This window comes from Lathyrus oleraceus, chromosome 1 (assembly GCF_024323335.1).
Source record: "Lathyrus oleraceus cultivar Zhongwan6 chromosome 1, CAAS_Psat_ZW6_1.0, whole genome shotgun sequence".
Lineage (NCBI taxonomy): Eukaryota > Viridiplantae > Streptophyta > Magnoliopsida > Fabales > Fabaceae > Lathyrus > Lathyrus oleraceus.
The window spans coordinates 139,791,941-139,819,069 of record NC_066579.1 but is presented as its reverse complement, the minus strand read 5'-3'; positions in this window follow the sequence as shown (position 1 = coordinate 139,819,069).

Below are 27,129 nucleotides of genomic sequence, written 5' to 3'. Positions count from 1 at the left end.
TGCACAAAAGTTTGCCTTGGGTTAGAGTGGAGAGAAGAAGAGAAGGTCTAGGTCCTAAACATGCAAAGATGAGGGAAGAGAAATAAAACCACTTGGAGTTCCCTTCTTGATATCATAAAGATGATCCAAGTTGCTCCTTTCCTTTGGAATTAGCAAGCAATAAGCAAATAACTCAAGCAATCAAGCAAATAATCAATCAAGCTCCTAGGAATCTTCCAATTGGCTTTTGTATCTCTTATCTTGGATGTCCATGACAATGGTTCTTCTAAGTAGCTAAAGTTTGGGATCCCTAGCACAAGAATACACAAATCAAAAAGTTCCACAATGCAATAGAAAGAATGGATATGAGTGAGTTTAGAATTAGGGGTCCTTTCAATGTCATCTTCAAGATTTAAGCATTCTAAAGGCATGAGGCCTAGTTGCTCTTTGACAATTTTAGCATTCTAAAGGCATGAGGCCTAGTTGCTCTTCAAACTCCATTAGCATAGGTAAGTTCCTAAATCTAAGTCCTTTCTCCATTTGCATTGGGTTCACACAAACAAAAAAAACAAAACAAGCACAAAACAATAGTATATACACAATAATGTGCTCATGTGAGCAAAAGGCAAATTGCATAAGCATACACATGAGCTCAAGTGAGCAAAGGGCAAATACAAATGAATTAATGAGCAAGAAATTGAATTGCATTAAATTAAATTGCAAGAATTAAATGCTTGAATTAAAAGTTAGTCATTAGTAGTTAGTGTTAGTGTGCCATAAGGCAATTTAGCGCTATGTTAAGCAATCGTAAGTGGACTAATGTAGCAGTCACACTTATCTGAGGCCGGTCAATAAAACTATAGGCAAACAAGCACAAGTTAGAGAACATGACTAGTAAGCCAAGCTCCTACAACTTGCCATGCCAAAAGAAAAGAAGAATGATCTTGTATGGATTTAGGTTTTTTGTTTGACCAAGAAGCAACCTATCTCTAATGCAAAGCAATTCACTTGATCTTTGATCAAGATGAATTTGATTTAAATCAGAGAAGGTTAAGCCCCTCATATGTCAAGGCTAACCACCAATCATTAACTCTTTGATCAAAAAGAAAAAAGAAGAAGAAGAAGAAGAAATGGAATGTACATAATTGAAATTCAAATGACATAACCAACACACATTGATCAAACATGAATGGAATCAACATCAATCAATGGTAAACAGAAGTGAGATGAAGCTTAGAAGTTGTAACTCCCTAATTTTGACCCTAAGATCCCTTATGGCATCATATCATTGCACATTGCGTTTGCCTCAAGGATCATAGCATCTTGGCCCCTTACCCTAGGGTTGGGACTTGTGTGAGTTGGTTTGAGACCACCAAGCATGCTTGTATTGTATATTATTTCTTTTCTTATTTTGTTTACTAACCAAAAGCACAAAAATATGTCACTAACATCTTTTGTCTTGTAGCTCAAGCAAGCAGGTGATCCAAGGCTCCTAGGAGGCCCCTATGCTTAATGATATGGCCAGATGAAGTTGAAATAAAGCATGACAATGGTTCACAAAGCTCTCATTCATAATATATTCCTCCAAAGTATCTCAATTTGTCAATTTGATCAAGATAAACCAAAGGGCTTGAGGATTATTTCCCAAGAAAACCCTAATTCAACTATGCATTGACTGTGCCTTGCTCATGAAGCAACCTCAACCCATGATCAAATAATATCAAGGTAATTTCTTTCATTCAACAATGTATGCATATATGTTCCCATTTGAGTGTCCTCAATCATTTATTCATCAAGATTTGAAGTTTGGACTTGAGAAGTTGATCAGTCAATTCATCTGACTATTTTGAAATCCACTGAGACCTAACTTTTGATATGTTTGTCAAATGATGATTAATCCAAGAGTAAAAATTTTCTTAAGAACCATATGAACAACTTTCGTGTTCATCAAAAATCCATTTGAAACTTGTAAGATCATCATTCATTTCAAAATATTATAGGTCATTTTGACTGAAACCCTAATTTTAGGTCAACTTCCCAAGGACCTAACTCCTTCATTTTTTATGATTTTGAGTTGGGACCAAGTGAATTGGAAATTTTAATATGTCTACTTCAATTGTTATGTTGGACAAAATTTCATAATCCTAAAAGAAACACATGTGATAATACAAAACATTATAGGTCACTTTGGACCAAAGTCATTGAAATGTGAAAAAGTCCAACTTCAAGTGCCCATAACTTTCTCATCAAAAATCAAAATGATGCAAAATTTAAGTCCAAATTGATTGCATTGAAACTATCTACAACTTTGATGTTGAAGGGTTTGTCATTTGAGGCTTGCATCATTGAAACAGAAGGGCTTGAAGTTGGTCCATTTTGGCAAAATTTCCATATACATGTTTTGCACCTTGAACTTCATGATCAGTTTTCAATATTTTCCCAACTCCAAATGGATTTTTGTTCAACATAACATTTGTTCCTCATGTCAAGACCTTTCCAACCATTATCCACATGCCTATGTTTCAATTTGACAAATGGTATTTTCGAAGAGGAGAAGTTTTGGTTCCAATTATGCATAACATGATTAAATTGCTTGTACACCACATTGCCTTGCCATTTACATGTACAAATTCATTTGTTTCATCATCAGCATGCAAAACCAATCAAGTTTGGGCCTCCCATGCGCCTGTACAGGCCCATGCATGGAGGATCCAACTTCACATGCACATGAGTATTTCATTGCTTGCATCATGCTTGGCTATAAATAGAGTGTTGCATTCTCTTCAAAAACCAACCTCAAGGCGCCTGAACTACTGCACAAGTGAAATCCCAACCTCTATTAAAAGGAATTCTGAGTTTTTCTTTCAATTTTCAAGTTCAATTTTCAACTTCATTGGTTGATCATTGAACTTCAATTCCTAGACCTTGCTTCCTTGCCAACTCTAGAACAAGCTGCATCAAAGAATTGGAGTAGATCAAGTGTTTGAAAGCTGCACTTCAAATGTTGTTGTTCAAACTGTTTTGATTCGAAACTCCTTGGATACTGATCATTTCTTGTGTTTGTTGGTACCTCTGAAGTCCTCATGTGAGAGGCAATCGATCTGTGCATTTAATTTCATGAATTGAGCAAACTCAGATTGAACCCCATAAATTTCCATCTCAAATTTCTCTCTCCATAGAGATCTTGAGTGGAAACCAAGGGTACAGGGGTGATGTACATCACCCCAGCTTTCTAAAGATATATAGATCGTGCATTTTGGTAAATATTTGAGAACCTGCAATTTTTGGCCGGAACTGTGAAGCTCACCGGAGAAGACGGTGGTTTCCACCATCATCCCCACGTGGCTGAGTTCCTGGCCCTTGGATCTGGCCCTTGGGATCTAATCTCAGCGTTCCATTTGATTGACCGGTTTTAATGCCATGTGTGATGATGTTGACTCAAGTACACCATGCGCGCGCTTATCAACCACTTGATGCGCCACGTCAATTAATGAGACAAGATCAGACGCTCCATGATTTTTCCTATTTTCTCAATTTCATTTTATTTTCTTTAATTCCATTTTATTTTAAAGATTCATAACTTCTTCATTTTTAATCATAAAAATTTGGGACCAATTGCAAAAAAAATCTTTTAAATTCTAGTTTCTAAAAATGATTTTTAATATTTTTTATGATTCCATTTAATATTTTTTGTGAATTTTCTCTTTTCTGGTTATTTTTAATTCATTTAAAATACTTTCCAATATTCAAAAATGCCAAAAATATTTTCTTAACATCTTTGAATGATGATGAATCTATGAAAAATATTCTCATCAATTTCTTAATTGATTTGAGATTTTAGTTCAATTATGTTATTTTTCTTCATTTTTAATTATTTAAAATTAGTTTCTATTTTCAAAAAATGATGAAATTTTTTGTCAAACCTTGTTTGACCTTGTTGAACTTATGATGATCCAATTGGACTTTTCCAAGTTGATTTGAATTGGATTTGAAGCTTGACCTTTATTTGTTTATTTTAATTCAAGTATTATTTTAATTCCAAAAAATACCAAAAATATTTTTATTGTTTCTTGACTTCTAAGCTTCATCTCACTTTTGTTTACCATTGATTGATGTTGACTCTATTCATGTTTGATCAATGTGTGTTGGTTATGTCATTTGAATTTCAATTATGTACATTCCATTTCTTCTTCTTCTTATTCTTTTTTCTTTTTGATCAATGAGTTAATGATTGGTGGTTAGCCTTGATATATGAGGGGCTTAACCTTCTTTGATTCAAATCAAATTCATCTTGATCAAAGATCAAGTGAATTGCTTTGCATTAGAGATATGTTGCTTCTTGGTCAAGCAAAAAACCTAAATCCATACAAGATCATTCTTCTTTTCTTTTGGCATGGCAAGTTGTAGGAGCTTGGCTTACTAGTAATGGTCTCTAACTTGTGTTTGTTTGCCTATAGTTTTATTGACCGACCTCAGATAGGTGTGACTGCTACATTAGTCCACTTACGATTGCTTAACATAGAGCTAAATTGCCTTATGGCGCACTAACACTAACTACTAATGACTACCTTTTAATTCAAGCATTTAATTCTTGCAATTTACTTTAATGCAATTCAATTTCTTGCTCATTAATTCATTTATCTTTGCCCTTTGCTCACTTGAGCTCATGTTTATGCTTATGCAATTTGTCTTTTGCTCACTTGAGCACATTATTGTGTATATACTATTGTTTTGTGCTTGTTTTGTTTTTTTTGTTTGCGTGAACCCAATGCAAATGGAGAAAGGACTTAGATTTAGGACCTTACCTATGCTAATGAAGTTTGAAGAGCAACTAGGCCTCATGCCTTTAGAATGCTAAAATTGTCAAAGAGCAACTAGGCCTCATGCCTTTAGAATGCTTAAATCTTGAAGATGACATTGAAAGGACCCCTAATTCTAAACTCACTCTTGTCCATTCTTTCTATTGCATCGTGGAACTTTTTGATTTGTGTGTTCTTGTGCTAGGGATCCCAAACTTGAGCTACTTAGAAGAACCATTGTCATGGACATCCAAGATAAGAGATACAAAAGCCAATTGGAAGATTCCTAGGAGCTTGATTGATTATTTGCTTGATTGCTTGAGTTATTTGCTTATTGCTTGCTAATTCCAAAGGAAATGAGCAACTTGGATCATCTTTATGATCTCAAGAAGGGAACTCCAAGTGGTTTTATTTCTCTTCCCTCATCTTTGCATGTTTAGGACCTAGCCCTTCTCTTCTTCTCTCCACTCTAACCCAAGCCAAACTTTTGTGCAAACATTAACATTGTTTTCAAAATTAGAAACCTAGGCATTATGCCTTTGATTTTTCACACTCTTTTCATAACACTTATTTTGAATTGAATCTTAAGTCAACTTTGACCTTATTTTGTGAATACTTTTCATTTTGTAAATACAACTCACTCAATTGTTTTTATGGTTCCAATGACCATTTGTGCTAAAGCTTTTTATAAACATTAGCTATTAGGTTTGAGTTATCCTGGAGGTTGATATAATACTCACCTGTATCCTTAGTGATGGACTATAAGTCTTCCATGCTTATTATAGGGTTAACCCCTCACTAGCATGTTGAAGCTCTCCTCACATGGTGGATATGTGGTTCTAGGTTGAGTTTTCTCCCTTTGATAACAAAAGACCTTAAGGCTTTTGGCCAATCAATTCACCAACTTTTTGAGATTTTTACACCGAACTACAAGGTTTTGATCCTACCTTTTTAAGATGGTACGCAGGCATTGGGTTTATCCATTCAAACACAAAATTGTAAATAACTTATATATTCTTTTCTCATCTCCCCAATCATGTTTGCACAAATATTTTCACAAATACCAACCTACCTTACAACATTTGTAAAAAGGGCTCCCTTAGAGTACTAAGGATGTTTTGGGTGCTTAAAACCTTCCCATTGCATAACCAACCCCCTTACCCAGATCTCTGACATTTTTATTAGTTTTTGATTTGATAAAACTTCTCGGTTTTTGTTCTCTTTCTAACCTTTCCTTTGGATAAATAGAAGTGCGGTGGCGACTCGAGTTGTATGATTTACTTTTGATTTAGTCAATAAATCTAAAGGTAACGAATACCCCGCTACAATTAGCTCTTTCACCTTTTCCTGTGAATGGAGACTTTGCCATCTTTCCAATTAAACAAGATCTGCATGTCTCATATGATTCATAATCAACAGAGTACAAGAGTAAATCTTTATGGAGTTTGGAAATGTGTTTCTCATTTATGTGGCCTAATCGACAACGCCAAAGGTAAGTTGGATTTAACTCATTAGGTTTCATCCTTTTAGCATTAATATTATAAATAGGCATTTCAAGATCAAGGACATATAGTCCATTGTTAATTTGTGCAGTAGTATAGAATATATCATTCAAATAAATGGCGCAACAATTGTTCTTTATTATGAATGAAAAACCAAACTTGTCCAAACAAGAAACAGAAATAATATTCCTACTAATTACACGTACATAATAACAATTCTCTAACTGAATTATTAAACCACTAGGTAAAGTCAATACATAAGTTCCTACGGCTAAAGCAACAACCTCTGCTCCATTTCCAACACATAGGTCAACTTCACCTTTTGCCAAATCTCTACTCCTTTTTAGCCCTTGCACATTGGTACAAATGTGAGAACCGCATCCAGTATCTAATACCCATGATGCAAAAGTAGATAGATTAATTTCAATTACAAAAGTACCTGAGTTTGAAGTCTCTACTCCATTCTTCTTATCTTCCAAGTACTTTGGGCAGTTTCTCTTCCAGTGTCCGGTTTTACCGCAATGGAAGTAGGTGCCTTCCTTTGTTATGCCTCCACTAGGCTTCAAAGCAGGAACAATGGGTTTGGGTTTGGCAACTTCCTTGCCTTTCCCTTTACCACCCTTCTTGGTGGGCCTTTTATTCTGTCTCTTTCCATTTTCGATCATCAGAATAAACTTCCCTTTTGACTTCAGATTCTGCTCAGCAGTTCTTAACATGCCTAGTAGTTCAGGAAAAGTTTTGTCCATATCATTCATGTAAATTAAGGACAAATTGACTGAAGCTATCTGACAACGATTGCAAGATTAAATCAGTCGCAAGTTCCTTTCCGAGGGAAAAACCCAACCTCTCAAGGTTTTCCACATACTCAATCATCTTGAGCACATGGGGACCTACAGGGGATCCCTCAGCTAACTTGCCTTGAAAAATGGCTTTTGAAACTTCAAATCTTCCATGCCTTGCTTGCTCTTGATAGAGCATCTTCAGGTGACCGATCATATCAAACGCTACCATGTTCTCATGTTGCTTTTGCAACTCTGAGTTCATGGTAGCTAGCATGAGGAAAGCAGTTTCATTGGCATCATCGACATGCTTCTTATAAGCATCTCTTTATGCCTTAGGTGCAGAACAGGAGGTTCCTCTTCAGGAATAGGTTTCTCCAAGACATACAACTTTCTATCATGCTTAAGGACAATCCTCAGATTTTGGTGCCAATCCAAAAAAATTGTCCCAGACAATTTTTCATTATCAAGGATTGATCGGAATATGTTGTTAGAGGTGTTTGTTGTCATGGTAATCTACATGAAAGATATGAAAATATAAGTATTATTAAAATAACATATTTAATTATGCCTTTAATTAAATATGCTCCCACTATTTTACTCAAAACAAATGACCCTCACCATTTGATTCGGAAAATCCTGTTGAAAGATTTTCTAGTGGGTCGAGATCCATATTTCACTTTGATTTAAGTCCGCATAGACGGATTACACAAAACTAGGTTATTTAGGTAGGAACTCCTTCCAATTGTATCTAATACAACTCTCGGATATTTTAGTTGGGTGAATAACTCCTTATTCCAATCCATCATATGGATCATTTCCAGCTCTTGCTTCTAAACATATATAATCTTATTATAATTTGTTTATTTAAGTTTGACTCATTGTTTTAGCAATTGGATATTACAATTATCCCATCGCACCTTACTAATATAGAACATACACCTCACGTAGGCGAAACCTACATTATTCGATACTAGTCTTGGTGAGCGCTAAAGCTTGGAAAGCATAAACTTAATATTTAATTTGAGGGAATTTGCAATTCTTTTGATCTCACCGGCTTATTTATCATATAAATCGTCTCTCACATGCATCAATATACATACAAAATGAAACAGTTATGACCCCTAGCGTAATTATTCTCCCAAGCCAATGAGAGAACATAAGCTAACCTAATATTGTATTCTGCTCTTTCTTAATTATATTACATTACATAAAAGAAACTCATTTTACATACGAGGGAGTGAGATGAGAAAATAAGTTACATTAAGAGATTAAAAGATAGGCACGACACGCAAGCCGTATTTTAAAATCCCAAAAACAAAATAAAGGAAAACTAAGACCATAACCGATCACCATAAGACAATAATAATAAACACATTATTATTATTAATTTAAATTATGTTAATTAAATAAACCAAATTAAATTTCGGTGATTGATCACACTACGCAGAGTTAGCGGGGGGTTCTGCTGACCGTTCAATGAACGAGGGTCAAGGGGACAGCACCCCCTGCGGGGTAGTAGGGGCAGCGCGCCAGTGCAAAATTTTAATGAACAATTCATTTGAAACCGATTTTTTTTTCGCATCAACACTTGATACTTTAAAGCATAACTCTTGCGTAATCACAACCCTAATCGCATAACTCTTTGACAACACAACCCTTGTACCGTCATAAACCCTAATGCAACAATTTCATACCTTCGAACACACCTTGATTGATAATTCAATATGATTGATCAACACATCATTGCTTCACCATACTAATGTCGGATTCCGAAGTAAATGACGATTGATCGCTCAAAGGAATATCAATTATTAAGTGTTGTAATGAACGAAATAGAAACAGTATATCATATATACCGTATTTTCCATCAGAGTTACTTATATCATGTATATAACTTGATTGATCTCAATTGTGTAACCTATAGACGATTGATGTATCACTGCTTCACCATACTAACATCGTATTCCGAAGCATGGTCAACATCAATCATCCAAATCGTACACACATGATGCCAAATTTAATTACTCGTTTATTATTTAATTCATTATGCCTTTTTATCGTATTAATAATAAAATTACAAAAAATAAACAACTATCAGATGCATGGTTTTGTAAGTGGCTCTGATACCACTGAAGGAGAATGGCGATCCAAAATGCAACGGAAATTAAAATTTTCTTCTTTGGCGATCCTTACGAATGAGCACGATCAGTGATAGAAATTGTTACCTCTTAGGGCGATTGAAACCATTGATGCATATCTAAGGAGTGATCATGAACGTTGAATGGTGACTCGCCTCTACTCAGTCCACACTGTAGCTGGGTATTCGTTACCTTTAGATTTATTGACTAAATCAAAAGTAAATCATACAATTCGAGTCGCCACCGCAATTCTATTTATCCAAAGGAAATGTTAGAAAGCGAACAAAAACCGAGAAGTTTTATCAAATCAAAAACTAATAAAAATGTCAGAGATCTGGGTAAGGGGGTTGGTTATGCAATGGGAAGGTTTTAAGCACCCAAAACATCCTTAGTACTCTAAGGGAGCCCTTTTCACTAATTGTTGTAAGGTAGGTTGGTATTTGTGAAAAAATATTTGTGCAAACATGATTGGGGAGATGAGGAAAGAATATACAAGTTATTTATAATTTTGTGTTTGAATGGATAAACCCATTGCTTACGTACCATCTTAAAAAAGATTAGGATCAAAATCTCGTAGTTCGGGGTAAAAATCTCAAAAGAAGTTGGTGAATTGATTAGTTCAAAAGCCTTAAGGTCTTTTGTTATCAAAGGGAGAAAACTCAACCAAAAACCACAAATCCACCATGTGAGGATAGCTTCAACATGCTAGTGAGGGGTTAACCCTATAATAAGCATGGAAGTCTTATGGTCCATCACTAAGGATATAGGTGAGTATTATATCAACCTCAAGGATAACTCAAACCTAATAGCTAATGTTTATGACAAGTTTTGGCAAAAGTAGCCATTGAAACCACAAAACAATTGAGTGAGTTGCATTTACAAATGAAAAGTATTCACAAAGTATTGTCAAAGTTGACTTAAGGATTCAATTCAAAATAAGTGTTATGAAAAGAAGTTTGGAAAATCAAAAGCATAGTGCTTAGGTTTCTAACTTTGAAGACAATGTTAATGTTTTCACAAAAGTTTGGCTTGGGTTAGAGTGGAGGGAAGAAGAAGAATGGCTAAGTCCTAAAGATACAAAGATGAAGGAAAAGAAAAAGACCACAATGGAGTTCCCTTCTTGAGATCATAATAATGATCCAAGTTGCTCCCATCCTTTGGAATTATCAAGCAAATAGCAAATAACTCAAGCAATCAAGCACACAAATCAATCAAGCTCCTAGGAATCTTCCAATGGCTTTTGTATCTCTCACTTTGGATGCTCATGACAATGGTTCTTCTACTTGGCTCAAATTTGGGATCCCTAGCACAAGAACACACACATCAAAAAGTTCCACAGAATAAATAAAGAATGGACAAGAGGGAGTTTAGAATTTGGTCTTTTCAAGGTTCATCTTCAAGCTTTAAGCATTCTAAAGGTGTGAGGCCTAGTTGCTCTTTGACATTTATAGCATTCTAAAGGCATGAGGCCTAGTTGCTCTTCAAACTCCATTAGCATAAGTAAGGTCCTAAAATCTAAGTCCTTTGTCCATTTGCATTTGGTTCACACAATCAAAACAAAACAAGCACAATAGTATATACACAATAATGTGCTCAAGTGAACAAAAGTCAAATTGCATTAACATAAATATAAGCTCAAGTGAGCAAAGGGCAAAAGCAAATGAAATAATGTGCAAGAAATTAAATTGCATTAAAGTAAATTGCAAGAATTAAAGACTTGAATTAAAAGTTAATAGTCATTGGTTAGTGTTAGTGTGCCATAAGGCAATTTAGCGCTATGTTAAGCAATCGTAAGTGGACTAATGTAGTAGTCACACCTATCTGAGGTCGGTCAATAAAACTATAGGCAACAAACACAAGTTAGAGACCATGACTAGTAAGCCAAGCTCCTACAACTTGCCATGCCAAAAGAAAAGAAGAATGATATTGTATTGACTTAGGTTTTTTGCTTGACCAAGAAGCAACCTATCCTTAGTGCAAAGCCATTCACTTGATCTATGATCAAGATGAATTAGATTTGAATCAAGGAAGGTTAAGCCTCCCATATGTCAAGGCTAACCACCAATCTTTAACTCATTGATCAAAAAGAAAAAGAAGAAGAAGAAGAAGAAGAAGAAGAATATATATGAATTGAGATTTAAATGAGATATCCAACACACATTGATCAATCATGAATAGAATCAAAGTCAATCAATGGTAAACAGAAGCAAAATGAAACTTAGAAGTCAAGAAACAAATAAAATATTTTTGGTATTTTTGAAAATTAAAATAATACTTGAATTAAAATAAACAATTAAAGGTCAAACTTCAAATCCATTTCAAATCAACTTGGAAAAGTCCAAAAGGATCATCCTAAGTTCAACAAGGTCAAACAAAGTTTGACAAAAAAATTCAGCATTTTTGGAAACCAGAAACTATTTTTAAATAATTAAAAAGAAATAAAATATAACATAATTGAACTAAAATCTCAAATAAATCTCAAATCAATTAAGAAATTGATGAGAATATTTTTCATAGATTCATCATCATTCAAAGATGTTAAGAAAATATTGTTGTATTTTTTGAATATTGAAAACTATTTAAAATGAATTAAAAATAACCAGAAAAGAGAAAATTCATAAAAAATATCAAATCACAAAATAAAAAATATTAAAAATCATTTTAAGAAACTAGAATTAAAAAGGAAAATAATGCAATTGGTCCCATATTTTTTGGATTTAAAATGAAGAAGATATGATTTTTTGAATTAAAAGGAAATAAAAGAAAATAAAATAGAAAATCAGAAAATAGGAAAATTCCTGGCGCGTTGGATCAACCTCATTAAATGAGGTGGCACATCCAAGGATCCTCATGCGCGCGCTCACCGTAGGCCTTAGTCAACTGAGAAACATAATGAATTATTAAAAGTCATAAGATCTGAAGGCCACGATTTAAACTAGAAACTCAACCAGACGACCTAGATTCAATCTGGCAACGGGGACGGTGGTGTACACCACCGTCTTCTCCGGCGAGCTTACCAGCGCCGGTGGAAGTTGCAGGTCATGAAAACTCAACCAAAAGGGACGATCCTCATATCATTGGAAAGCTAGGGTGATGTATATCACCCCTGTGCCATTGGTTTCTCCTCTAGACTCTCATAGAAAGAGAAATCATAGAGAGAAAATCAGGTTGTTCAATATGAACTTGATGGATTCACAAAATTAAAGACACAATTCAATTGCCTCTTATGAGAGGACTTCAGAGGAGCCAACAAACACAAGAAATGAGCTATAACCAGTGAGTTTCGAATTGAAAAAGTTTGAGAAACAACCTTTGAAGTGCAGCTCTATGAAGCACGATCTCTTCCAACTCTTGATTGCAGTGTGATCTTGAGATGGAGATAGAGCAAGGCTAAGGAATTAGAGTCCAATAATCAACCAAGGAAGTTGAAAATTTGATCTGAAAAAATGAAATAAAATTGCAAAATTCCTTTGGTGAGGTATGGGGATTCACTTCAGCAGCATATAAGGCGCCTTAAGGTTGGGAAATGGTGAAGCTGAACACCTCTATTTATAGCAAGGCAAGCTGCAAGGCATGGAAAATTCATGTGCATGTGTGATGAGGGCCTCCATGCATGGGTCTGTACATGCGCATGGAGGGCCCAAATGCAATTGATTTGGCATGCTGAAATGTAATTGAGCTGAAATGGACGTGTACATGTAATTGAATTGGAGTGTGCATGAAGTTTTAACAATGTTTCCAAAAATGCACATGAATCTTCTCCTCTTTGAAAATACCTCTTACCAAAATGAAATATGGCCTTTTAGGTAATGGTTGGAAAGGTCTTGACATGAGGAACAATTGTTATGTTGAACAAAAATCCATTTGGAATTCGGAAGTTAATGAAAATTGGTCATAAAGCTCAAGGTGCAAAACATGTGCATGTGAAATTTTCCAAAATGGACCAACTTCAAGCCCTTCTGTTTCAATGATGCAAGCCCCAAATGATAAAACATTCAACAACAAAGTTGTAGATATTTTCAATACAATAAATTTGGACTCAAAGTTTGCATCATTTGCATTTTTGATGAGAAAGTTATGGGCACTTGAAGTTGGACTTTTTCACTTTTCAATGCCTTTGGTCCAAAGTGACCTATAATATTTTGCATTATCACATGTATTTATTTTAGGATTATGAAACTTTGTTCGACATGAAAAATGAAGTAGACATCTTAAAATTTCCAATGCATTTGATCCCACCTCTAAATCATAAAAAATGAGTGAGTTAGGTCCTTGGGAAGTTGACCCAAAATTAGGGTTTCAGTCAAAATGACCTATAATGTTTTGAAATGGATGATGATCTTCCAAGCTTCAAATAAAATTTTGATGAACATGAAAGTTGTTAATATGGTTTTTAAGAACATTTTTTATCTTGGGGTCATCTTCATTTGACAAACACATTAAAAGTTAGGTCTCAGTGGATTTCAAAATAGTCAAATGAATTGACTGATCAACTTCTCAAGTCCAAACTTCAAATCTTGATGAATTGATGATTGAGGACACTCATATAGGCTCATATATTCATGAAATTATGACTGAAAGAACTTCCCTTGATTGTATTTGATCATGGGTTGAGGTTTCTTCATGAGCAAGGCATAGTTGATGCATAGTTGAATTAGGGTTTCCTTGGGAAACAAATCCTCAAGCCCTTTGGTTTATCTTGATCAAATTGACAAACTGAGATACTTGGGAGGCATATATGATGAATTATAGCTTTGTGAACCATTGTCATGCTTGCTTTCAACTTCATCTGGCCATATCATTGAGCATAGGGGCCTCCTAGGAGCCTTGGATCACCTGCTTGCTTGAGCTACAAGACAAAAGATGTTAGTGACATATTTTTCTGCTTTTGGTTAGTAAACAAAATAAGAAAGGAAATAATATACAATTCAAGCATGCTTGGTGGTATCAAACCAACTCACACAAATCCCAACCCTAGGGTTAAGGAGCCAAGATGCTATGATCCTTGAGGCAAATGCAATGTGGAATGATATGATGCCATGAGGGATCTTAGGGTCAAAATTAGGGTCTTACAGATACCCCTATTTAAGGTCATTCTAGCCGGAGATATGAAGGTTTAAATCTTCGTCTTAACGAGGTAGAATGGGCTTAAATAATAACAAAGAGACGAATTTTGGTCCCTAAGAGACCTCATGATGCAAATGTATGTATGCAAAAGTTAATACTCTGTGGGGATACATGTCCACAAAGGAAAAGAAATCAGGAGAAACTGAAAATCCTTAGGAGTAATACACTCATAAATGGGACAGAGACTCTGGGATTTTACTGGGAAATAAAGGGATAAAACGCGTGAGCAGGTCACGACTTGAAACTTGCTGAGAGACACGGAGGGATTCCATGAAAATAAATCAATGGAAAGACTCGAGCTGACGCAAAGATGCATGTATTGGGGAATATGCCAATACAGCAAAACTATCCACAAAGGATACTTCGGATAAAAATCCAGACTCAGGTGGGGAAAAATCCACTAAGGGAATCCGATGGGGAGAATCCACAAAGGACTCAGTTGAGGAAACAACAAATGAGGTATTACCGGTTACTGGGTAATAAGCTCAAGGAGACATGTGATCAAAACACCGGTATAAGGGCGAGAGAACAACACGCTCGGGGAGAATGAATATCTAAGACCGGTATAAGGGTGAGAGATATCAATCATTCAACAATCATCTAAGGAAGACCTAAAAAGGTATATTTCAACTCAGGGAAATCTGACTCCACAGGGGACAAAAGTCATAATAGGGAGCAGAAAGGAAGGAACACCAGGGATACCGGTTACTGGGCATATAATAGGTGACCAACCAAGGCGTGAATTGGGGAATATTTCCAAGACACTCATCATCCAAAAGGAGGGCTGAAAAAGAAAACTCGATTACAGGATGGGCATTCGACTCCATAAGGAAATAAGAATCTTACTCAACTAGGGAAGAAAAAAGACTTCGACTGAAGAGCGAATGAGATATATTATCTATTACCGCCAGAACGTAGATAACATACTCGCGTGGAAGATTATCCACAATCGGTTACTGGGTTAATAAAGGATAAATCGGCCGAAAAGAAAGGACATCGGGATACCGGATACTGGGTATAAAATGATGACCAATCAAGGGGGAGAAACGATCACTACCAATAAAAGGGTAAATGAAAGATGACTCGTAGGGGATAAATTGCTTTATCAGAGCAATCATCCAAGAGATATATCACCGGTTACTGGGAGATATACTCAAAAGGAAGGAATATCAATACCGAATATTGGATAAAGATAACCAACAAAGAGGGGATTACATCTACCTGTCATACCCCAATTTTGTCCGGGCATGTTTAAATTTTCACATAACTGATTTCATTTTATTTTTGCATCATATACATAGCGTTACATACATTGCATCATGAATAAACACCTAAAATGTCAGTCAGAATGAATTTATTTGAGAATACAGACAAATCGGTTGAATCGTCAAAATTTGAGGAAAGACTGTATTTTTTTTAATAAGTATGTTTTGTCCTGACAATTTTAGTGTGACCGGTTCAATTTTCCGAACAAATTTGTACTCGATTTCTATTTTTAATGGGTCAATATTTTTGGTTAGATATTTAATTAAAGTAATTAGAATGTGTTTAAATTAAATATTAGTTAGTTTTGTTTTTATGATTTGTTATTTAATAATTATGGAAAAAATATATATATTTTACATTGGATCCTCCCACGTGCCCACCACAATCCACTCAAAACAAGAAAATCTCTCAGATTCCTCACCTCACGCTCCACTCTCTAAAACCACACTACCTCACCCACTAATTCTCTCTTCCTTTCTCACGGACAGCTGAAAATGAAAAAATAAAAGAAAAGAAAAAGAGAATCCAAAACAAATCCTTTCCTCACACCTCACACGCGTCTTTATCTCTTCCCTCACGCACCTCACTCTCACTCAGAATCCCTTCACACAACAACCTCACTCTCAAATCCTCAAGAATTCCTCACGAAACCCTTTTCTTCTTCATCACTCCTCACCTTTCCTCATCGCCACCACCGCACACCAAACCTTGCCGCCGCCTAACACCCAACGAAACCCTTCATTCTCTCACTCTCAGCTCACGCATATCTCTCACAGAGGAAAAACATTTTCCTTCAACATCCACCTCTCACACACCACAAAACCTCCGCCTCTTCAACAACTCATCTATAAACCCTTCATCGCCGCTCGCCACTACCACCATAACATCCGCTTCACCATCATCTCCATCATCAACCTTCGTTCACCTCACTAACTTCTCAAAACCCTCCGCCTCCTTCCATCTTCATTACAAACCCCCAAATCTGTCAACAAACCCTCTGAAGCTCCTTCGGATCCGCCGTTACCCTTCAATCGCCCTTCGCCTTCGTCATCCATACAAATCCATCAATAAACCCTCCGAAGCTGCTTCGGATCCACCGTTACCCTTCAATCGCCTCTCTACCATCGCAAATCCTCCGCTCTCACAAACCCATGACCCCAAATCGTTTCCTCCGTGTTCATCTACCTCACTAAACACAAACAATAGCCATTTCAATCGGAACCCAACCTTCCGTCTCTCACCATCGTTCGCTGGTAAATCATCGCCGACAAACACAGTGAGATCCGTCCGCACCTGTCAAACCACCGCACGACACGCCGTGTTGGAATTCCATCCTTCAGCAAAGCAGATTCTAACGGGTTTTATCCAACAGACTCAGAGCAACAAACAGAAAGTGACAGCTTGGTCAATTTGGTAATATTTCGATTTAGGCGTCGAGTTTAAGTTTATGCTATTTATGATGAGTTCACATTCAACTTCAGACAGCGATATACTTTGAATGGTTATGATTATCTTCTTTGCATTTACAGTCTTCGTATTTTAAAATTGATTGGCTCATGTATGTTTTGAGATAGAGTTTCCGGCTATGTCTGCTGTTTCGTTACGTTGATGTCACGATTGAGTTTGGTTTATGGACTGAGGACCGGTAGATAATGATTAATTTTGATTTGGTTTTGGTTTTAGCATGTGTTTCTCTATTATGTGTGTTATATCAAAATGTGATTATAGATTTAAACTTTAAGTTTGTTAGCCATTATAAGTGTGTTGTATTGACTGTTGGATGTACTGGTTTTACAGGAAACCTTTTGTTAAGTTGAAGTTTATTTCCCATTAGTGTGCTATCAATAGAAATGAAAATGAACATTGGCTGAAACGCTGAACAAAATTCGTTTCCTATTCTGTACTAGCTGAATTTATTTTGCATTAGGTGGACCATTGAGGTCTCCTGGGATATGATGCATTTCTGTTCTAATAAAAAGTCATGATAGATAGGCAATAATTGTTTGGATTTCATTAGGATAAATAATTGAATTAAAAACCGGGGATTCGGTAATTCAATACCGTTATGCTGCCAAAGTGTCTATAAATCAATTGTACGACTTCACCGCGTTTAGATCTCACATACGACTTTTTAATTCCATGGTCGCTATGTACAAACCGGTTTGAGCACACCGGCTCAATTCAAACAAATAAATCAAACATTCTTTCTCTCTTGATTCAATTAAATTGATTAAAATCTTTAATTAGTTTAATTAATCAATTTTAATTAACTTAATCATTTGATTTAATTAAATAATTTTGATAATTAATTTTAATTAATTCAATTAATCGATTTAATCAAATTTTAATTAATTAATTTTGTTAATAAAAAAATTGATCGATTCTTCCCACTCTCACAACTTTACATTATTTCAAACAAGAACTATTTCATATCATCATCACTTCATAAATCATTTTCAATTTTATTCATTCCAATTTACCATCAATCCAATCAATTTCAAAAAGCACAAATCACAATTCTCGATCCAAATGTCGAGCCCATTTTTAAAACACCCTTGTAAGTCGATTGCTCTTAGCATCGCCATCAACCTCACATAGCTTACTCTTGGGCTTTCTTACAATGAAACCTACTTGGTTATTGATTAATCGAGTAGATGAAATAATACACTAAATAAAATTCATTTCACTCATAAACATGAAGTCAAACCACTTTTCAAACTATTCAATTTCAAAAGAATTTTCTCTTTTAAACATAAACATTGGGATGAAAAGTAGATAGTAAGCGTACGCTTCACTATTTCTCAAGCACTTGAATAATTGACGTACGCCATATTGCGCGAGTTCTTGTCACCAGATTAAACCTTAATCATACACATTCAAACCATATTTTTTAAATCAATTACAAGTTCCAAATCCTTTTAATTCCATATTTTGGATGAAAAGGGGAATAGTGAGCATCCGCTTCATTATCTCTCGACTATTCAAATAATTGACGTACGCCATATTGCTCGGATTTTCGTCATTCAATTAAAACCCTAATAATCATACAAATTCAAATCACTCTTCCAAATTAATATAATTCCTAAAACATCCTTTTAATTCCATATTTCAGATGAAAAGAGGATAGGAGGCGTACGCCTCACTATCTTTCGATTATTCGAATAATTGGCGTACGCCACATTGCTCGAATTTTCGTCATCAAATCAAAATTTGCCAATCCAAAATCCAAACATATCTTTTACAATTTAAACTTTGGATGATAAAAGATGAGAGGCGTACGCCTCGCCATCTCTCGATTATTTGAATAATTGGCGAACGCCATATTACACAAATTATCGACTTCCGACTAAAACACGCTAAATAAACTTGGATAAAGGAATAAGTGGCGTACGCCTCATTATTCTTTGAATAAGCAAGTAGGAGGCGTACGCCTCACTACCGTGCATATTCAACATCCCCAAACAAACTTTCAAAATAATCGAACAAAAAAGGAGTAGAAGGCGTTCGCCTTATTATTCCTCGAAAGAATTGGACGATTGGTGTGCACCATATTGCTCAATCTTTCGTCGTTCTTCAAAACACCTTAACAAATCAAATTAATGTCTCGCCCCTGTGCGACCAACAACTTCAAATTTCTTTTCAAAAGAACATTGTTAATCCTTTCTAATGCGCACAACAAACCAATGCTTAAGCCTCCGCCGAGAGTAGACAAGCCAGCGTTTAGCCTTTAGAACGCGATCTACACAGTCATTCATTAAAAGACACCAACAAAAAACCGTAGTTCCCCGAACTACGAATGCTCTTATTTCCTTATTGCACCATAAGGATACGTAGGCAGGAGATTGTTGTATCTTCGCGAGCACACTAATAAAAAATCTCCCATTTCCCTCCTGAGGTCTTCATCCATATCTATCATCAATTTTAATCACTCGAAGCAAGCAGATAAACAATCAATTAACAGTCAAATAGCAAAATCAGACTAAGAGGTTCCCGTTGAGTACAACGGACGTGAGGGGTGCTAATACCTTCCCCTTGCGTAATTGAATCCCGAACCCGAATATGGTTGCGACGACCATTATTCCATTTTCTTAAAGGTTTTCTCGATATTTTCCTATTCCTTCATTGGGATAAATAAAGTTCGGTGGCGACTCTGTTCGAACAACACATTTTTCCGCGTTCCATCGCGAGGGATCGCATTATCATTTTTTGAGGTGCGACAGACTGGCGACTCTGTTGGGGATCCCTGCTCCAAGCAAGAGAGAGTCTAGCCTAACTTAGTCTGATTTTGTTATGACTGTTAGAAGATTTTCTCATCTTCCATACTTGTTTCTCTGTATTTTATCATGTTGCTTGTATGTAATGTCTTTTGATACTTTGATATGGGACTTGATGTATGTTGTGAGATAAGCTCCATACCCGAGCTTCGAGAAAAACTTAGAACCCGGAGTTGTGTAGTATTGAACCCAGGGGTGTACACCTCATTGGGACAATACGAAGACTCCACCTAGAGTAGATCTGTTTGGAGTTTCCATCATAATATGGCTAGCCCATCATTGTGGGGGAGGTTCTAAACACGATCCGTGACTCTAGGGACCTCTCCTTAAACCCAAGTTTTGTTTTCATGATTGGTGATTGTGTAGTATTGAACTGAAGGGTCTACACCGTGTTCGAACAATACAAGAATCCCACTTAGATTAGATCATTTCAGAACTCCCATCACGATGTGGCTAGCCCACCATTGCGAGGAAGTTTTGAAATTGATCCGTGAGTCTAAGTTCCTCCCTTGAAAACATAACTTTAGAACCTACCTTTGGGAATTTCTTGTGATCAGAGAAACCCGTACTTCTTCCTATTATCCTGATATACCCGACGTATGAATGATCTTGAGTATTTGTATTCCTTTGCGAAAAACATGGCAAAATTTCATGCATTTGCATATCATCAACATGCATTGCATATCATTATCCAGAAACAAAAGCTTACACCATATTCTACCATTTGTCCAGTAACACTGACTACTCGACACCGGTACGAGACACGTCGCAACTACAAGATGACACTTGAACAGCTTGAAGCAAACCAGGTTTCGATGAGAACAAACATTGATTCCATGTAGGCAAAGATGGATCGCTTGCTTGAGACCATGTTACTCTTGGCCCAGAAAGAAAAAGATGCTGAGACTAACGCTGAAGCCAGGAAAGTTGCTGCCGAGTTTGGATCGTCATCACTTAGCATCCCTGGAGTAACTGACCTTGATGGTAACCCCAATCAGCCTAGAGGAGGACCCATCCCTATTCCTGTTCCCATGGTCAACATGAACCCCCATGAGCACTCTGCTACATCTGCTCGCCATGGATCCATGATGGGTGATGAAGATCCATATGACGCTTTCTTCATGCCACAACCCGTCAAACCTGTTGTTGGAGATCTCCCAGACCCAACTGTTGATAGACTCCATGCTTTGGAGGAAAAGTTTAAGTCCTTGGAGGTTCACACTACTCCTGGTTTGGACATCGTTGATATGTGCCTGGTGCCAGGATTGGTGATTCCACAAAAATTCAAAGTCCCGGACTTTGACAAATACAAAGGGATCAGTTGCCCAAGAACACACCTCAGAGCCTACTGTCGCAAAATGGCTGCCCACATCAGTAATGATCAACTCTTGATTCATTACTTCCAAGATAGCCTCAGTGGGGCATCCCTGGAGTGGTACATGCAACTAGAGAGAGGTCAAGCCCAGTCATGGAGAGACCTTGCTGAAGCATTCCTCAGGCATTATCAGTACAACACTGATCTAGCGCCCAATCGCACACAAACGCAACAATGAGTCATTCAAGGAATATGCACAACGGTGGAGAGAGCTTGCAGCTCGTGTCCAACCTCCTCTCCTTGACAAAGAGCTAATTGACATGTTTATGGGAACCCTGCACACCCAGTACATGGAGAAAATGGTAGGATCCAGCTTCCCAACTTTTGCTGAGGTTGTCTCCGTGGGAGAACGAATTGAAAGCCAAATCAAGAAGGGAAAACTACCTTGTGCTGCCAATGCTTCAAGTGGGATGAAGAAACCCTATCCCAATATCCCAAAGAAGCCAGAAGGTCAAACTAATGCCATAATGGGAGGAGGAGGATATAAGGCACATCCAAATGTTTCTGTACCTTATCACCAGACTGCCGCAGTCATCTCAACGCCATATCAGCGACCATATCAACAACAGTATCAATAGCCTTATCAACAACCGGCTTACCAACAACAACATCAGAATCAACAACAACGTGCTAAACCACGTCCACCTAACCAGCAGAGGGCAAGGAGGCCTGAAAGACATTTCGATCCTTTGCCAGTATCATATAGCAAGATCCCCCCTACCTGTTGAAGGATGGATCGGTTGTTCTAAAGGAGATAACACCTGCAACTCCACCATATCCTCCAGGCTACGACGCCAATGCTCACTGTGAGTATCACATGGGTGCTCCAGGGCACACAATAGAGAACTCTAAGGCTTTCAAGCACAAGGTTCAGGACCTGATTGATAGTAAGGCACTTACATTCACGCCAGTGAGGCCAAACATCGCAACAAATCCCATGCCAGCGCATGCAGAGTCAAGTGAAGCTCGAAGGTAAGGCTTCCCACCGGCCTGAACAAGCAGAACAACTCCCAACAAAGAGTCAAGAAACGAAGTCCCATTGCTTTGAATGAAAGCAATCATTATGCCAGTTTTACCATTTTGCATTCTTGTAATTTGATCTTGTTTGTCTAAGTATTGTATGCTTTAAACATTGTTATTTGTATTTGGTCTTATTAATGGGATGATTATGCATGCTTTGAATCAATCTTTCATATTCACTCACCTATCACATTTGCAAATCACAAACACATACTTTTCCACTTCCCCTTCTTCATCACACTATTGTTAGTAAATGTTGGAAAGAGGATGACGAAAACACAATACTCATAATTGTTGATCATATGCTTTCGGATAAAATCCTGCTAATGATGTACAGGCATTGTTTCAAATCCCCAAACACTGGAGAGATAAGGACTTAATCCCTAGTCAACCACTTCGAGCCTAGAAGTAGGAGTTTCTTTCAGATCTAAAAAACCCTTACGCTTAACCTGGGGCAGGGTAGTATTCAGTTGATTTAACTACACTTTCAAATTACAAGATAAGATATCCCATACAAGGATCAATCACATGATATTCTTCGCACACATCCTGAAGTGTCGAAGGAATCGTACAAATCCAAATTTTATGTCGGTTGTTCTTTAAGGACCAAGGACTTGGCAGTCACAATTTTCAAGAAAAAAGTCAAAGAAAGAGCCCGGTAAGTCCCACACCCTAAAAGGAGACTTAGGCAAAAACAGGGGCAATCCCGATGGATTAAAGCTTCAAACAAAGCGGTCCATGCAAAAGTTAGGGATCAAAACAAAATTGAAAGAGACAATGAAAGTCTCCAATAAAACAAAACAAGATTCAGTGACCACCATACCAAAATCAAAGGGTCACCGATATCCAACAAAACGAAATAAGGTGGTTGCCATTCCAAGAGACCTTGAACCACCATCTTTATCCTTACACCTACAAAAAACGAATGTGTGTGAATTAACTGAACGTAGGATTGGAGATCATCATGAAGAAGGGGTGGGTTAAAATAAACTTTGAGCCTTATATCCTTTTGTTTCAATAACCATGAACCAAGCCATGTTACAACCTTCAAAAGACCTAATTGAAGTAGGGTTTATTCTAAAAGCATACTACAACAAGGTTGAGTAAACTGACTCCTAGAGATTTGCTAATATTCTATTCTCACCATATCACTCACACGCTAGCTAAATCAGCACCGCGATTGGACACGTGGTCCACTCGCCACACACTACCACAACACTCCAAATGAATGATTATTTTTTAAAACTTGCATAACTGTTGCATTAAAATCACCATTTCTTGAATAACAATTCTTAATTGTAAGTCAGTACTTGACGTCGAGAAAATTCCAACAAGGGGCAATTCAAGGGGCACTTGATCGTTGGTGCTGACACGAATCGAGACCATCTTATAATCCTATGGATCAGGGGCATGGCATCTTTTGATTATGTTGAATTAAGAAGTAGTCAGTATAGGACAAATCTCCAAGCATCGGTTGATCAGGGAGGAAAAACACTTCAATACTCAGTCCGTCTAGGGTAAGTCCCCCAAAGGCTAATCAGGGGCAGACAATTGCAAGAGTCAGACCTTGGAGAAAAACAGACTCAGACCACGTCATCAGATAACCACTCCCAAGGTTTCCTTTCAAGGAGAATTCCCTTGAACACCCTACAGTCAGGGGCAAGACGAGTTGCAAGGGGCAAATTCCCTCCATATCTTCAAGCCAGTCAAGCAGATTGCGTCAGACAGTAGTGACTGCTTGAATTCACAACCAAGTTGTCGAAAGTCCATACCAGTACAACAAGAATCCTTGGGGCACATCAAAAGCATAATCATCATGCGTTGATCACGTCGCTATGCTCAGTTACGGGCTGGCCAAACGCATCAGAAGAAAAATCGAGATCTTTTCAAAGACAAATACACAACATATCAACAAGAGATCAAACTTGGAGCATCAAGCATATCCACACCTATTGCGTGTTCATCATATCATCAACTACTAGGTGTCGGGAAGTCAGATCCGTTCACCAATCAATAGTCCAATCTGTCGCACCCCAAAATTTGACTTTGGCTTTGTTGACCACATCTTGATTAATCTCGTTGTCTCGTATTCATCTCAATTTCTTAAACTTCGCGTGACAACTGGTTTGATTAGGTTTTGTGTGTTTTCGTTGCTTACCGTGTTGTATTTCGTTGTTTTAGCAAAACCTGGCCGATATCGTTGCCTCGTATTTATCTCGCTTATCTCTGTTGTGCGTGGCATCGCTTCGATTAGGTTTTGTGCGTTTTTATCTATTTAATTGTTTGTTTGTCGGTATTTTGACTGTATTTCGAATATATTAGAGTTTTCGTATTGTCCGATTATTTGTGATTGTGTTTGTCAGCGTTTTTCGTGATGTCGTGTTGATTTTATTATTGCCTAGGGTTGTTTATTTAATTACGTGTTGTGCCGTGTGATTTAATCGAGTCTGTTTGAGTCGTGTTGTTGATTTTACTGGTTTACCGGTTTACTGGTTTATTGGTTTTATCACTTTGTCTGTTTTGCTGTGCAAATTGTCATCGTTTTTATCGCGTTCGTGTCGCTCGATTTTATCGTATTTTAATCGTGTGTCGTTTAATATTATTTGTGCTTAATATTAATTGTGTTCAGTTGTTAATTAGTTTATTTAATTAGGATTAATATTATATTAGTTTATTATTATTATTATTATATAATATATAAATTATATTATTTATTTATGTTAGATATTTTTTAGGTTTCTTATTGTTTAAGTAATCTAAATATATATTATTAATTTATGTTAGATATTTTTTAGGTTTCTTATTGTTTAAGTAATCTAAATATATATTATTAATTTATGTTAGATATTTTTTAGGTTTCTTATTATTTAAGTAATCTAAATATATATTATTAATTTATGTTAGATATTTTTTAGGTTTCCTATTGTTTAAGTAATCTAAATATATATATATATAGATGTTGTTAGTAAGAAAAGAAAAAAGGTGGATCAGTAAGGAAAAAACGTGTGGTGAGAGAAACAGAGAATTGAAAAGAAATATTTTTCCAAAAGCATTACCGTATTTCACTTGTTCTTCATTTTCGGTAACCCAAAATCGTCCCGATTATTCACCGAAACACAAAACCGATTTCATATCTTTGAAGTTCGTTGAGTCCAGGTCACAAATATCCAAGGTTCATTTCATTCCGGCGTCGTTTCACCGATCAAAAGCGACGTTGAAGTCAGGTACTCACGAAGGCAGCCAGCACTGCGTCGGTGACGGTTTCCAGCTTTCGGTCGATCATTTGGACGATCAGAAGTTCATCCTCTTCACACAAGTTTCAGCTCGATTAACTCCACTAACTATTCGTAATACTAACTATTCATAGCTAACTGTGTTGTAATAATTTACTTTCTCGCATTTTTTATGTTCTGTATTGTGTGTTTAATCGCATTGTTCACGTTTTATGTTAAAAAATCGAAAAATCCAAAAAAAGAGAAACCCGATGCGATTCCAACGGTCGCCGTTTAAGAAACCCTTTTCACACACTCACAAGCTTACTCTTGGGCTTCCTTATAATGAGCCCATTTATTTATTGTTTCAGGGTTTAGGCTCATTCAAATCTTTTTCCAGCTTTGGCTTTTCAGTTTAAAAACATTTTCGAAAGGACGTGTCAGTCTCGAAGCCTCCCGCTTAGGTCGAGCAAGAGATGGCAAGACACGCCAATCGAAAATCAACAAAACAGACTTTCCCCTTTTCTTTTGGGAGAACTACGTGGATTCTGATTTCTCCATCGCGCCTTGGAGATACGTAGGCATGAAGTCTACGACTTTATCGAGTCCAAAAACAATAAAATAAAGTTCTTTTCTCATCTCCCCAATCAAACGATCAAAGCGAAAAAAGCAAAACATTCACATAAACATAAGCAAAAAGGTTCCTGTGGAGTACCACAGATGTAGAGGGTGTTAATACCTTCCCTTTGCATAACCAACCCCCGAACCCGTAACTCTAAAGGGATTTATCGTTATTTTTCCCTTCCTCTTTTTGGATAAAATAAAAGACGGTGGCGACTCTTGCATTTAAAATATTTTTCAAACGGGTTAAGTTCAATCAATACTTAATCTCGTGAAAAATCCCGCCGCGACAGAATGGCGACTCTGCTGGGGATAAAGTGATTAAACTTATTTGAGGGTTTAGCCTATCTTTGCTTGTTTATATGTTTGCTTTGTGAATATTTGCTAAATTGTATTGTTTGTAATGTTTGTTATTTTGGGTTTTAGGGGATACTTGTGATAAATCCTATACCCGGATTTGGGGCACATTTGAGATAGGATGGATGATAATTCAGGTTGACTTGATAGGAGACAATCCTTACCGAGTTGACTTGAGCCTTTGTCCGCTTGGTGGAGGCCTCTTTGAGGGTGATAGTGCTAAACAAGTCATTTGTGAGGCATTGTTGCTTTCGACGGGCCCGTGAAGCCAAGGACCTTAGTTTACCTTTACCCCATCTTGGCCTTACTTAGGATGTGATGCGGTGACCACTTCGGACCAAAAGTCTGGTTTGGTTGATACGCGATATCACACTCAAGCGAGATTCTTTTGAGAATAATATTGGAAAACGAGCAGTTGCTTAACCCGGTATTATCCGAAGAAGGATCCATAACCTTGGGAACTTTTAGAACCCGTTTGGCAGGTGAACCTTAGAACTTATCTTGGGGCTTTGTCCTAAACTCCATGCTGGTGATGAACTGTGAACCTTGTATTGTTTGACCATGTTTGTGTTTGTTGCATTCATGCATGACATGCATTCATTCCCATCATTTCAACCTTTTTCCAAGGAACTTAAAGTGAGGATTGCAAATATTGCAGGAAACATGGATTTTGGACG